A 16,144-nucleotide genomic window follows, 5' to 3' on the forward strand; every position below is an offset into this window, starting at 1 on the left:
TCATGATTCTCATTTGCTCTGACATGCACTGTGAGCTGTAAGGTCTTATATAGACAGGTGTGTGGCTTTCCTAATCAAGTCCAATCAGTATAATCAAAACACAGCTGGACTGAAATGAAGGTGTAGAACCATCTCAAGGATGATCAGAAGAAATGGACAGCACCTGAGTTAAACATATGAGTGTCACAGCAAAGGGTCTGAATACTTAGGACCATGTGATATTTCAGTTTCTCTTTTAATAAACCTGCAAAAATGTCAACAATTCTGTGTTTTTCTGTCAATATGGGGTGCTGTGTGTACATTGAGGAAAAAAAAATGAACTTAAATGATTTTAGCAAATGGCTGCAATATAACAAAGTGAAAAATTTAAGGGGGTCTGAATACTTTCCGTCCCCAGTTTTAACACGAAAACAATGTCACCATAGGATCAGTTTTAAAATGCTGATAACAATAGTGTTTCCTGTACTGGAAATGCCTGCTTTACCCCTCACGTGCCCAGCGCTCCTGTGTCTCCTTAGGCTGTAACAGACTCCATTCTTCAGTTTATAGCTTGTGAAACTGACAGAGTCTATGTTACAAGCATCAGGTGAAAACCTGATTGGCGTCCTCAGCGTCTTCCGCCCTTAGCGCTGTGTGTTCCATGTGGACGTCTACATCCTGCACACAGCGCCGCCTGTCTTTGTAGGAACACGCCCCTTTGCAAACCCGCCCCCTCCTGCTCAGCATAACAGTCCATGCGTGCCAGCTCGATGCTTTTTCATTTGAAAGAAAAAACAGACACCAGAGGAGGAGGCAGCATTGCCATCTAGAGCCTGCAACGCCGTCTGGTACTTTGTCCCCACATGTCAGAGTGTATTGCCTGTAAGATTAGGCTGGGGAAGCATTAAAAACCAGCAAGATAAGTACATGGAGGGCAAGAGATATATATATAAAAAAAATTGGAAGTGCCCACCGCACCTCTCCAAGAGGGGAGGGAGGAGGATGGGAATCTTTGTCAGCAGTATGTATAGCTTTTGTAATAGTAGCTATCCATTATACATAATATGTTTTTATATGAAGCAAGAAACTCAAGATTGAGCTGATGGCTTGTGGATATAATCCCATGCCCGTCAGGAAGTCTCCCAAGGCTGCGCTGGCTACCAGAGTACTTAACCTGTGCTATGGCTGCTTCTTGTAACTGCTGTACCCCTTCTTTGATTCCTCTAGAAGAGGGACACCATTTGTTCACCAAGAACCCCCCCCCCCCCGGCTGCTGGGACCACCACACATGGCTGTTATAGCCAGACACAGAGCTGCTGAAAGCATCGTATTAAGGTATGTGTAACTTACTCCCTCTAGAGGAGACATTTTAAAGGCATAAAGCTTTTAAATATATGGAAGGAAAGGCATAGGCACCTTTTACAGCTCCTAGCCTCTTCCCTTACCTTTTCCTCGCTGCAGGATACTGACGATTTACAGACAGATCCAAACTTCACCCATCATGGCACGCAGCATAGTTAAACCTTCAAAGACCGGGTCCCTTTTAATAGGGGTTCCACTCCTTTGGACCTGTATAGCTCCCCTCAGAAACAGCTTTAGGTAATGTAGCAAGACCAAAAAGAGTCCTGGTTCCTAGGGTCCAGCTCTCAAAGAAGCTTTACAGGCAAAACCTTGTTCGTGAATTGAGGTCCTGGTACCATCCCATGGCCTCAGTGGCGAGGATGGATCCGGTTGTGGAGGTTTTTTAAATCCAGAATGGATCCCTCCTTGGGAGCGCCTCAGAGCACATCTTCACTCATGACCAACACCTTTAGACACTGGCGAAAAAACTGAGGTACTCCTGGAAGGAGGAGGGGTTATATAGGGGAGTCAACTTCCTGTATTGGTTATACCAGTGTCAACACCTGAAGGTAGGCCCATAACCACTAAGTAAATACTTGAGGCTCTGAGTCCTGTGATGTACAATAAAGAAATATCAATTTTTGCCTGGGAGTTGGGCTATAAAGCTGTGATCTAACTACAAGATTCATGTGTATTAATTGAACTTCGGTGCGCTACTTGGTGTTTTTTTCCCAGATCTGTGCAGTAATCCAGTGCAAAACTTTTTCTGTTTTGCTAGTCTTCCATTATCAAGTCCAATTTTGTTTTCTCCTTGTGCAGAGTCTTGTCTTGTCTATGCCTGCTGCTGGGCCTCTCCCACACTTCTGCTCCCTGCACAGGAAAATACTCGACAACTATTTTCATAATCAATTAGTTGGTCAGCCGATTAGTTGGCCTGCATACAGAATGCATTATTTGATTATTTGATTATATGATTACATATCAGAAAATACAGTGCAGCACACCATCCATACATGTGAGTAAAGCGCTTGTGAATGTAAATGTGTTAGGAGCAGTAGCTCGTGGGAAATGTAGTCCTGGATAGGAGAAGGAAGAGTCATTCTAAAGGCAGAATTTTTTTTACCTTGCTACAGGGGCACTCTGAAGGCAGAAGGAGCCAGAAGTGCTGGCGAGGGACTCCAGAAAAGGAGAATCAGGCTGCTCCGTGCAAAACCATTACAGAGGGCAGAGAAGTATCAAGGTTTTTTTTTTTTAACCACTTGCCGACCTCCACGCGCCGATATAAGTTGGCAAAATGGCACAGGTGGGCAAAGGGGCATACCTGTACGTCCGTCCGTCCCTCCCCCCGTGCCTGCGGCAGTCGGATTCATTAGCAGACCGATCAGTCCTCAGGGCCAGGCCAATGATTTATGGCCTTGACCTGCTGATCAGTCCTAACAAATGAAATCCTTCCCCTGTTTGTGTAAGTGTAAAGACTCCTCGTGGAGTCTTTTCAATTCCAGTGAGAGGAGAGAAGACGTCTTATCGTCAGTTGCACAATACTACACTAACACCTGTACACATAGGAACACTTGCCACCCCCCGATCGTCCCCCCAGTTAACCCCGTCACTGTGTCACGAATTGCAGTTTTCACTGATCACTGCATTGGTGTAATTTGTGTCTGTATTAAGCGTAATGTCTAGGGTAACCCCTAAACAAGGCTTAACCCCTTGATCGCCCCCTAGTTAACCCTTTCACCCCCTGTCGCCAGTGTCACTAATAGATCTTTTTTCTGATCGCTGTATTTGTATCACGGGTGACGCTAGTTAGCCAGTTAGTTGATTAGTTTCACCGTCAGGTTTTTATAGCGTCAGGTTTCCCCATATATTACCTAATAAAGGCAACTCCCCGATTGCCCCTAGTTAACCCTTTCACCCCGTCACCAGTGATCATCGTATTAGTGTTACAGGTGACGCTGGTTAGTTTGTTTTATATAGCGTCAGGGCACCCACCGTATATTACCCAATAAAGATTTAACTCCCTGATCGCCCGGCAGGTGATATGAGTCGGTTTTAGCGTCAGTGAGGGTCTGCGTCGCACCAGACAGAGCACGCACCATACACCTCCCTTAGTAGTATAGTGTCTGAACGGATCAATATCTTTGATCTGATCAGAACTATTATTAGAATCCCCAAAAGTTTAGGGTTCCCAAAAACATAGCGTTAGCTGAATTAGCCGATACCTGCTAGCACCTGCGCCCCTCCGCCCACCCCAGCCCAGCCCAGCCCACCCAAGTGCAGTATCAATCGATCACTGTCACTTACAAAGACACAACACACCTAACTGCAGTGTTTGCAGAGTCAGGCCTGATCTCTGCGAACGCTAACAGTTTTTTTGGTAACGTTTGAACCAGCGTCTCTGGCAGTCAGTTATTTTTCCTGCGAGTCTCACTAATGTACCAGTAAAATTTAGAGACCAAAATGTCAAATCGAAGGTACACTAGTGAAGAGGCCTACACGTTTCTGAGCATGACAGATAGTGAAGAGGAACTCACCCATCTGTCAGATTTAGGACCAGAATACGAACCAGTAGACAGCAGCTGCACCCCGACAGATAGCTCTGATGACAGGGTTGTGGTCCCTGCCAAGGTCAGGCGTACCCCGACCCCATTCTTCTGCTGTTGTTGAGGTGCAAGCTCGTATGGAGCAGAGAGCCAGTACTAGTACCGCTCATCTGTCTGGTGAACTGGAAAGCACCAGCGGCCTAGTACACCCTGGTTGTAGTCAAACCAGCACTGCAGTAGCACGTGGAGAGTCCCATAAGTGCAGTTCAAGCTGGTGAGGTGGCTAGCACAACTAGTGTCCCGCAACCACTAAGAAGACAAAGACAGGCCCGTCGAGCCCATAGTGCCCTTCCTGCTGCATTTGCCAATCCTAATTGGGAGCTCACCACTTCTGCAGCACCCGTACTTCCCCCATTCACTGGCCAACCCAGAATTGAGATGGAAACAGTTCATTTTACGTCACTTGATTTTTATTTGCGTTTTTTCACGGAAGATCTCTATAGATCTATTGTGGACCAAAACAATTTGTATGCTGGTCAAATCATTGCCGCTAATCCCCAGCTGACCCTTTTCAGAGAATGGAAACCAATTACGGTTTCCGAATTTAAGACCTTTTTGGGCCTAACTAAAAAAGATTGGAGTAGAGATCATATTGGTCCACTGACCCAATTCATCATATGCCCGTGTTCTCTGCCTCCATGGCCAGGGTATGATATGAGCAGATCTTGGGGTTCATGCACTTAAATGATAATGAACTCTGTCATCCTCGGGGGGACCCTGAAAACATTCAGCGCTACAAAATTCAGCCTCTCGAAAACCACTTCAACCAACAGTTTGCAGCCTTGTTTACTCCCAATCAAGTTGTCTGCATTCATGAGTCCCTGATTAAGTTTTCTGGCCACTTGTCTTTCAAACAGTATCATCCCAGCAAGCGTGCCAGATATGGGGTCAAGATGTATGACAGGGCCACAGGCTATACATATAGGTTTTATGGTTTACGAGGGAAGAGATAATCGCGTAGAGCCAGAGAACTGCCCAGACTACATAGGGAGCGCTGGTAAGATTGTGTGGGAGTTGGTGTCACCCTTATTCGGAAAGGGGTACCACTTGTATCCGGACAATTATTACATGAGCATGCCAATTTTTAGTCACTTGTTTGATCATGGAATTGGCGCATTTGGCACCATGCGATCTAATCGCCGGGGCTTACCCCAGCGGCTTGTAGATTCACGTCTTAGGCTGGGGAGAGAAGCTGTTTGAAGTGTAATAATTTGCTCGCTGTGAAGTGGAAGGATAAATCAGAATGTTTTCGTTCTGTGCTCCCTTCACGCAGACACGATGGTCCAAATTCCTACGGCGACTGGGGTTGGAAAAACCCCTCTTTGTCCACGAATATAACCTTAATATGGGACGGTTGGACCTCAACAACCAGTCGTTGGCGTCGTACCTAGTTGCCTGTAAGGCCAGGCGCTGGTACAAAAAAAAAAAAAAAAAAAAAAAAGTGTCTGTATACTTATTTCAATTGGCTCTGTTGAATGCTTATGTGCTATACAAAACTTCAGGACGATCTGGATCCTTCCTTAAATTCCAGGAAGAGATCATCACAGCCCTTCTGTTTCCAGACGGTGCTGTGGCCCAACTTCCCAATCCACGAGAGGCATTTTCCGGGTGTCCTCCCTGGTACCCCTAACCAAAGAGCCCCCCCACAGAAAATGTTGTGTCTGTAGACACCCGCTATTATTGTTCCTCCTGTCCTGACATCCTGGTCTTTGCATTGATGAATTTTTTTTAACGCTACCACACACTAGTGGAGTATTAGCATAGGGTACAGCACTGCACAGACTAGGACACAATTTCACAGGGTCTCCAAAGAGGCCATCGCATTTTGGGAGACCCGAACCCTTACAAACACTACAAAATAAGTGTAGAAAAAAAATAAATAAATAAACCTATATATAATTTATTTTATATAAAAATTGTTGTCGTTTTATTGTTCTCTCTATTGTTCTGCTCTTTTTTACTGTATTCTACAATGCAATGTTTTATTGTTACTATGTTTTATCAAGTTTGCTTTTTAGGTATGCAATTCTTTTATACTTTACTGTGTTTTATTTTTAACCATTTTTTTTTTGTTTTCATGTACGCCATTCTGCTGTAGCACTGATTTATCTATCTTGACAGCAACAGTGTTTGCTCTCACGATACGTAAATCAGCGACTCCAGCACTGCAGAAGGTGATTTCACAAAAAAAAAAAAAAAAAAAAAAAAAAAAAAAGAGAAGAGCATATATGCCGAAGCATGGGTAGAGGAGCAATTTGCCCCTGACATGCTTCGGCATATATTTTTTTGGGCACAGATTGCATTAAAAAAAATTATATATATATATATTTATATATTTTTACTATGTTTAACCACTTGACGACCGCCTCACGCCGATTTACGTCGGCAAGGTGGCACGGACAGGCAAAATCACGTACATATACGTGATTTGCCTTCCGCGGGTGGGGGGTCCGATCGGACCCCCCCCCCCGGTGCCCGAGGCGGTCGTCTTTTGTCCAGCGGCGATCAGAGGTGAGGGGAGGCCATCCGTTCGTGGCCCCCCCCTCGCGATCGCCGCCGGCCAATCAGATCACTTCCTTTGCTGCTGTATGCTAAACAGCAGCAAAGGAAATTATGTCATCTCTCCTCGGCTCGGTATTCCGTTGCAGCGCCGAGGAGAGAAGACTTCACTGTGAGTGCACCAACACTACACAACACAGTAGAACATGCCAGGCACACAAAACACCCCGATCCCCCCCCCCGATGCCCCCCCAATCACCCCCCCTCCCTGTCACAAACTGACACCAGCAGTTTTTTTTTTTTTTTTCTGATTACTGCATTGGTGTCAGTTTGTGACAGTTACAGTGTTGGGACAGTGAATATTAGCCCCCTTTAGGTCTAGGACACCCCCCTAACCCCCCCTAATAAAGTTTTAACCCCTTGATCACCCCCCGTCACCAGTGTCGCTAAGCGATCATTTTTCTGATCGCTGTATTAGTGTCGCTGGTGACGCTAGTTAGGGACCTAAATATTTAGGTTCGCCGTCAGCGTTTTATAGAGACAGGGACCCCCATATACTACCTAATAAATGTTTTAACCCCTTGATTGCCCCCTAGTTAACACTTTCACCACTGATCACCGTATAAGTGTTACGGGTGACGCTGGTTAGTTAGTTTATTTTTTTTAGTGTCAGGGCAGACCCTGACGTTTATTACCGAATAAAGGTTTAGCCCCCTGATCGCCCGGCGGTGATATGCGTCGCCCCAGGCAGCGTCAGATTAGCGCCAGTACCGCTAACACCCACGCACACAGCATACGCCTCCCTTAGTGGTATAGTATCTGATCGGATCAATATCTGATCCGATCAGATCTATACTAGCGTCCCCAGCAGTTTAGGGTTCCCAAAAACACAGTGTTAGCGGGATCAGCCCAGATACCTGCTAGCACCTGCGTTTTGCCCCTCCGCCCGGCCCACCCAAGTGCAGTATCGATCGATCACTGTCACTTACAAAACACTAAACGCATAACTGCAGCGTTCACAGAGTCAGTCCTGATCCCTGCGATCGCTAACAGTTTTTTTGGTAGCTTTTTATTGAACTGGCAAGCGCCAGTGGCCTAGTACACCCCGGTCGTAGTCAAACCAGCACTGCAGTAACACTTGGTGACGTGGCGAGTCCCATAAGTGCAGTTCAAGCTGGTGAGGTGGCAAGCACAAGTAGTGTCCCGCTTCCACCAAAAAGACAAACACAGGCCCGTCGTGCCCATAGTGCCCTTCCCTGCTGCATTCGCCAATCCTAATTGGGAACCCACCACTTCTGCAGCACCCGTACTTCCCCCATTCACATCCCCAACCAAATGCAGTCGGCTGCATGAGAGGCATTTTCTTTATGTCCTCCCGAGTACCCCTACCCAACGAACCCCCAAAAAAGATGTCGTGTCTGCAGCAAGTGCGGATATAGACGTGACACCCGCTATTATTGTCCCTCCTGTCCTGACAATCCTGGTCTTTGCATTGGTGAATGTTTTGAACGCTACCATTCATTAGTTGAGTATTAGCGTAGGGTACAGCATTGCACAGACTAGGCACACTTTCACAGGGTCTCCCAAGATGCCATCGCATTTTGAGAGACCCGAACCTGGAACCGGTTACCGTTATAAAAGTTAGTTACAAAAAAAGTGTAAAAAAAAAAAAATATATAAAATAAAAAAAAATAGTTGTCGTTTTATTGTTCTCTCTCTCTCTCTATTCTCTCTCTCTTGTTATGCTCTTTTTTACTGTATTCTATTCTGCAATGTTTTATTGTTATTATGTTTTATCATGTTTGCTTTTCAGGTATGCAATTTTTTATACTTTACCGTTTACTGTGCTTTATTGTTAAACATTTTTTTGTCTTCAGGTACGCCATTCACGACTTTGAATGGTTATACCAGAATGATGCCTGCAGGTTTAGGTATCATCTTGGTATCATTCTTTTCAGTCAGCGGTCGGCTTTCATGTAAAAGCAATCCTAGCGGCTAATTAGCCTCTAGACTGTTTTTACAAGCCGTGGGAGGGAATGCCCCCCCCCACCGTCTTCCGTGTTTTTCTCTGGCTCTCCTGTCCCAACAGGGAACCTGAGAATGCAGCCGGTGATTCAGCCAGCTGACCATAGAGCTGATCAGAGACCAGAGTGGCTCCAAACATCTCTATGGCCTAAAAAACCTGAAGCTACGAGCATTTTATGACTTAGATTTCGCCAGATGTAAATAGCGCCATTGGGAAATTGGGGAAGCATTTTATCACACCGATCTTGGTGTCATCAGATGCTTTGAGGGCAGAGGAGAGATCTAGGGTCTAATAGACCCCAATTTTTTCAAAAAAAGAGTACCTGTCACTACCTATTGCTATCATAGGGGATATTTACATTCCCCGAGATAACAATAAAAATGATTAAAAAAAAAAAAAAAAAAAATTATGAAAGGAACAGTTTAAAAATAAGATAAAAAAGCAAAAAAATAATAAAGAGAAAAAAAAAAAAAAAAAAAAAAAAAAAAAAAAAAAAAAGCACCCCTATCGCCCCCTGCTCTCGCGCTAAGGCGAACGCAAGCGGCGGTCTGTCGTCAAACGTAAACAGCAATTGCACCATGCATGTGAGGTAACGCCGCGAAGGTCAGATCGAGGGCAGTAATTTTTGCAGTAGACCTCCTCTGTAAATCTAAAGTGGTAACCTGTAAAGGCTATAGAGGCTTTTAAAAATGTATTTATTTTGTTGCCACTGCACGTTTGTGCGCAATTTTAAAGCATGTCATGTTTGGTATCCATGTACTCGGCCTAAGATCATCTTTTTTATTTCATCAAACATTTGGGCAATGTAGTGTGTTTTAGTGCATTAAAATTTAAAAAAGTGTGTTTTTTCCCAAAAAAAAATGCGTTTGAAAAATCGCTGCGCAAATACTGTGTGAAAAAAAAAAAAATGAAACACCCACCATTTTAATCTGTAGGGCATTTGCTTTAAAAAAATATATAATGTTTGGGGGTTCAAAGTAATTTTTTTGCAAAAAAAAATAACTTTTTCATGTAAACAAAAAAGTGTCAGAAAGGGCTTTGTCTTCAAGTGGTTAGAAGAGTTGGTGATGTGTGACATAAGCTTCTAAATGTTGTGCATAAAATGGACAGTTCAAAACCCCCCCAAATGACCCCATTTTGGAAAGTAGACACCCCAAGCTATTTGCTGAGAGGCATGTCGAGTCCATGGAATATTTTATATTGCGACACAAGTTACGGGAAAGAGACAAATTTTTTTTTTTTTTTTTTTTTTGCACAAAGTTGTCACTAAATGATATATTGCTCAAACATGCCATGGGAATATGTGAAATTACACCCCAAAATACATTCTGCTGCTTCTCCTGAGTACGGGGATACCACATGTGTGAGACTTTTTGGGAGCCTAGCCGCGTACGGGACCCCGAGAACCAAGCACCGCCTTCAGGCTTTCTAAGGGCGTGAATTTTTGATTTCACTCTTCACTGCCTATCACAGTTTCGGAGGCCATGGAAAGCCCAGGTGGCACAAACCCCCCCCCAAATGACCCCATTTTGGAAAGTAGACACCCCAAGCTATTTGCTGAGAGGTATAGTGAGTATTTTGCAGACCTCACTTTTTGTCACAAAGTTTTGAAAATTGAAAAAAGAAAAAAAAAAAAGTTTTTTCTTGTCTTTCTTCATTTTCAAAAACAAATGAGAGCTGCAAAATACTCACCATGCCTCTCAGCAAATAGCTTGGGGTGTCTACTTTCCAAAATGGGGTCATTTGGGGGGGGTTTGTGCCACCTGGGCATTCCATGGCCTCCGAAACTGTGATAGGCAGTGAAGAGTGAAATCAAAAATTTACACCCTTAGAAATCCTGAAGGTGGTGCTTGGTTTTCGGGGACCCGTACGCGGCTAAGCTCCCAAAAAGTCCCACACATGTGGTATCCCCATACTCAGGAGAAGCAGCTGAATGTATTTTTGGGTGCAATTCCACATAGGCCCATGGCCTGTGTGAGCAATATATCATTTAGTGACAACTTTTTGTAAATATTTTTTTTTTTTTTGTCATTATTCAATCACTTGGGACAAAAAAAAAATAAATATTCAATGGCTTCAACATGCCTCTCAGCAATTTCCTTGGGGTGTTTACTTTCCAAAATGGGGTCATTTGGGGGGGTTTTGTACTGCCCTGCCATTTTAGCACCTCAAGAAATGACATAGGCAGTCAAACTAAAAGCTGTGTAAATTACAGAAAATGTACCTTAGTTTGTAGACGCTATAACTTTTGCGCAAACCAATAAATATATGCTTATTGACTTTTTTTTACCAAAGACATGTGGCCGAATACATTTTGGCCTAAACGTATGACTAAAATTTAGTTTATTGGATTTTTTTTATAACAAAAAGTAGAAAATATAATTTTTTTTTCAAAATTTTCGGTCTTTTTCCGTTTATAGCGCAAAAAATAAAAACTGCAGAGGTGATCAAATACCATCAAAAGAAAGCTCTATTTGTGGGAAGAAAAGGACGCAAATTTCGTTTGGGTACAGCATTGCATGACCGCGCAATTAGTAGTTAAAGCGACGCATTGCCAAATTTGAAAAAGACCTCTGGTCCTTAGGCAGCATAATGATCCGGGGCTCAAGTGGTTAATTGTATTTGCTTTGCAGGTATGGTATGTCTGTTATACTGTAATGTATACTGTGCATGTATGCTCATAATTAAAGTGGTTGTAAACCCTTACAGACCACTTTGACCTACAGGTAAGCTTAGATTAAGGCTTACCTGTAGGTCCAAGAAATATCTCCTAAACCTACACGGTTTAGGAGATATTTGCAAAAAGACAGGCACCGCGGTCTATGGCGCAGGGAGCATGCCACTGTTAACGGTGATATGCTGTTAGTGGCGGCTCCTGTGCGCATGCACGTCATCGCGGCTCTGGCCAATCACAGCACCACGATACCCGGAAAGAAGATGGACGCTCCATAGCAGAGGGGACATCGCAGGCTCCTTGTACTCGGGCAAATGCTCAGTACTAGTATCGGTATAACCCTAGTTTTTACACATGCATTTTTTTTAGCCAATTTGTTGTTGGCCAGAATAACCACTTCAGTGCCGGATTATTTGGCTGCTCAATGACCAGAGCATTTTTTGCGATATGGCACTGCGTCGCTTTAACTGACAGTTGCGCAGTCGTGCGACACTGTACCCAAACAAAATTGACGTCATCCCCCCCACAAAGAGCTTTCTTTTGGTGGTATATGATCATCTCTGCGGTTTTAAATTTTTTGCGCTATAAACAAAAAAAAAAACACAATATTTTGTACTTTTTGCGATAAAATATCCCCAATTTTTTTTTTTTTTAAAAAAAAGCAAAAATGTTTTTTTCTCAGTTTAGGCCGATATGTATTCTCCTACATATTTTTGGTTAAAAAAAAAAATAAATAATAAAAATCGCAATAAGCCTATATTTATTGGTTTGCACAAAAGATATAGCGTGTACAAAACAGGGGATAGATTTATGGCATTTTTTATTTATTTATGTTTATTTTTTTTTTACTAGTAATGGCGGCGAGCTGCGATTTTTATCGTGACTGCGACATAATGGCAGACACATCGGACACTTTCACTTTTGACACATTTTTGGGACGATTGACAATTATACAGTGATCAGTGCTATAAAAACACACTGATTATTGTATAAATGTCGCTGGTAGGGAAAGGGGTTAACACTAGGGGGCGATCAAGGGGTTAACTGTGTTCCCTGTGTTCTAACTGTAGGGGGAGGCGACTGACTAGAGGGGATGACAGATCGTGGTTCCTAGCTATTAGGAACTCCCAATCGGTCTCTCCTCACACAACAGAACAGGGATGTGTGTGTTTACACATACACACACGTCCCTGTTCTGCCTCTCGTGCCCGCAATCGCTCGTGGCCAGCGGTCATCCCAACCGTCGGCCACAAGCATCGGTAGCTCCGCAGTGCAGCAGGGCACCTGCGTGCGCCTCCGTCGGCGTGTGCCTGATATCCCGCTTAAAGGAGCTAACGTATAGCTACAACGGCTAGCAGGAACGGTATGACGACGGCTGGTCAGCAAGCGGATAAAAAACGCAAATTGCTGCAAAAACGCACTACATGTTTTTCTGCAGCTTCTCCATTGAAGTCTATTAAACCAAAAAAAAAAAAAAAAAAAAACACTGTTTTGAGTTGAAAAAAATAAAAATCTGACCCTTTCCAAACACGCAGCAGCTGAATAAAAGAACGGATGTGAACATATCCCATAGGAAATCATGTTAAAGTGATTGTAAGACTTCATGTTTTATTTTTTTAAATAACAAACATGTCATACTTACCTCCACTGTGCAGCTCGTTTTGAACAGAGTGGCCCTGATCATCCTCTTCTGGGGTCAGTCAGCGGTTCTCGTGGCTCCTCCTGGCATCAGAAAACCCCCTAGGAGAAGCACTCTCCCAGGGGGTTACTTTGCAGGCGCTCTCCTGAGTCCAGCATTTGCGTCCATAGACAAGAATGCTGAACTCGGCCCCGCATCATTGGATTCGATTGACAGCAGCGGGAGCCAATGGCTGCGCTGCTGTCAATCTATTCAATCAAGAGCCGGGACCCCCGTTCAAAGAGGGGTTAAAGAAAAGTAAAACGGGGAGGGGCTGGTCACTGCCAGAAGTTTTTTCACCCTAATGCATAGGATGCATTAAACGTGAAAAAACACGAGGGTTTACAACCTGTTTAAAGGAACTGTAGTGTTTCTGCAAAAAGCACCAACGCACGCGTAGGTGTGAACTAGTCCCAAGAGGTTTAAAATACTTCAAAATCTTACTGGCGAAAGGTACATGACATTACGACTGATCTCCTCTCTCCCACTAGAATTCTCACCAGCACAGTACCTCCTTCACCTTTCCAAAATACCTTCAAAAAGATACAAGTCATTGGCTATGCACTTGATCAATGCAGCCCGGCTCTGCCTGCCAGTTCATTGGCGGTCTAAATCCCCCCCTTTAATGAAAGAATGGGCATCACGCATTAATCAAATAGCTACGATGGAGGAGCTGATACACATTACTCAAGACAGGATTTCCAGGTTTACAGCAACATGGGCTAATTGGTTTGAATTTCGATCCTCTCAGCAATATCAGGAGCTTCTACAAAATTCTACCTAATTCATGCCTTATTACTTTTGACACGCCTTAATAATACATCACACAAACATTCTTAACTGGGGGTCTCAGGTGGCACGTCCGGTAGCAACTGGAAAGGTTAGTCGGTGGTTTCCCACCCCCTCTCCCAATACTCGCCCCCTTTCTTTCCTTTTCTTTTTTTTCTTTTCGGTTTCTCTCAAATCTCCTGTTTATGAGGTGGTGGGCGGTCTCAGTGGTCTGCCCGTTCCCCCACCCCCCCCATATCATAACATATGCAATAAACAGGAATCGGGTTGGAATGGCCAGGGGGACTCTGTGGCCCCGGTTGCTCTAACGTGGTCGAAGTTAGAGAGATATTAAATGCCAGCAATGGATATGCTCGGATTCCCTTAGGGGTAATATAGGACTACATATGTCAGGCACTTAAAATTCATTTGATGTAGGAATGACTAAGGCATGGTCTTTGATACATAGAGATGTGTTGCAATGTTGTTTATACCCTGTTTTACTATGTAGATATCTCTTTGATGATTCCTTCTGTATTACTGTTAGAAAACTTTAATAAAATCTTTATGAAAAAAAAAAAAAAAAAAAAAAAATTAGCCCTTTATTAGTACAAAAAGGAGCAGATGATGGCTACTATAAAAGGGGGTTCATTTATACCATGAAACAGTGAAAGTAATATATATTAAAATAAAAAAAAACACCCAGAAGTAGGATATATGCGCATTTTAACTAGAAGTCAGACATGAAGCTATATAAAGGGCGGGGGAGGGGGGGGGGGGAGAATATAAATCTTTTATATTAAAGTAGTACTAAAAGCTAAGACCCCCCCCATGGATATGATCATTTTACATATAAATGCACAATAATGGTAAAAGTTTACCTTAAAGCGGAGTTCCACCCAAAAGTGGAACTTCTGCTCATCTAATTCATCCCCCCTTCCGGTGCCACAATTGGCACCTTTCTAGGGGGAGGGGGGTGCAGATACCTGTATTAGACAGGTATCTGCACCCGCTTCCGGAAATAGACTGCTGCGGGAGTCACACCCCCTTCCGAACCCCCCGCTGTCTCCTGGGAAACACACAGGTCCCAGGAGATAGCGGGGACCACTTAGGATGCGCGGCGCCACTCGCGCATGCACAGTAGGGACTCCTAGACAGTAAGTGTCCGTTTATTACAAGTCAGCAGCTGCAGTATTTGTAGCTGCTGGCTTTTTTTTTTTTCAGGTGGTCTCCCTCTTTAAATGTAATTGCAGGGTGGATATAAAGTAATGGATTTTTTTTTTTTTTTTTTTCGATTTAAAATTGATTTTTTTTTATTTTTATCAAATTTATGTTAATAAAATGCTTTTGGTAGGGTTGCACCAGTACGGATATCGGTAGCGATACTAAGCATTTGCATGAGTATCGGTACTCGTGCAAAACGCACGATACCTGAAACCGATATCTTCGGGTTCGGCTCTTTCATCCGTCAGCGCGAATGCCCACTGACAGAGGAAATGTAAACAAAAGAATTCAGGCGGTCATTAGTTGTTAAGGAGCAGTGCCGCAACATCCTTAACATCCAAATGACATTTCAGCTGTCAGTGGGGATTTCAATCCCTGCAGTGGACCCGCCCCGGCTTCACCCCTCCCGCTCAGTCTCCGCCCCTCCCCCTTAGCTCAATTTTTTTGTGTCCTCCAGCGATGTGCTTCTCCTCTGCTGGCGGCTGCGGGGTGACAGATCTGCCTGCCTGGGGAGTAGTGCGTCTTGCACTGAGCTAGGCTTTGCTGCTGCAGAATTTCTTGGAGGGGGGGCAGGTCTGTCGGGTGTTGTAGTGCAGTGATTGGCAGCGTATGGATTCCCAAATACCACCCTCCCCACCCTAAAAAAAATAAAAAATATTAAATAAAATATATTAATAGGTATAAGTATTGGTACTCGTACTCCATCTTAAAAAACTGGTATCAGCGCAACCCTAGCTTTTGGAGTAAAAATGTATCTAGAGATAGTTTTCTATTTAAGATACAACAATAATTTAGTTTATTCAGCATGAAATGAAGCTTAGTTATGTAGCATGAGGCTGTATATTCTGCAATATTTACATTTTTGGTAAACTCATTCAATTAATCCAAGCTGAGTTAACATGCACTGCATTGATGTATTCACGCAATGGCACAGTAACCATGAGCTAAAACAAAGTTCAGGAATATTCCTTTATCTCATTGTTTTGCAAATCTATGTACACTACAAACTGTATGATTGAATCGGTTCCGATAGCGATGTTTTACTAACCTGACAGCTTATTATTCTAAATAGGAAACCTTCATTTTGTTTGCAAGTATTAAATATTCTAACTACCAGCAAGAATAAGTCCATCCATTTAACGAGCACCTCTCATTTCAGATTGATCATGGTAGCACCTGATAGCAGGCATCCACTCACCTGCTGCTGCCACATCCCTCACCTTGTTGTTCTTGCTGGCACTTTAACCCCTTGCCGACCGGCTCACGCCGATATACATCGGCAGAAGCGCACGTGCAGGCAGATTAACGTACCTGTACATTGCCCTTTAAGACGCGGCATTGTGAGCTCTGTG

At 43.7% G+C, this 16,144-nt stretch overlaps 1 protein-coding gene across 3 annotated transcripts in view; it reads right to left on the reverse strand.

The window, feature by feature from the left end:
• The window catches only part of VPS18 (VPS18 core subunit of CORVET and HOPS complexes), a 215,181-nt gene that overhangs the window by 172,916 nt on the left and 26,121 nt on the right, over nt 1–16,144 (reverse strand). Inside the window, exon 1 of one of the 3 annotated variants that reach the window (XM_073610192.1) lies at nt 1,425–1,642. The exons of the other annotated variants lie outside the window; for them this stretch is intronic. The gene's annotated coding sequence lies outside the window, so the exon portion shown is untranslated. Of the gene's footprint in view, nt 1–1,424; nt 1,643–16,144 lie in introns of those variants that run through there. 3 annotated transcript variants of the gene reach the window in all.

The sequence above is a fragment of the Aquarana catesbeiana genome, linkage group LG13, assembly GCF_042186555.1.
Source record: "Aquarana catesbeiana isolate 2022-GZ linkage group LG13, ASM4218655v1, whole genome shotgun sequence".
Taxonomy (NCBI): domain Eukaryota; kingdom Metazoa; phylum Chordata; class Amphibia; order Anura; family Ranidae; genus Aquarana; species Aquarana catesbeiana.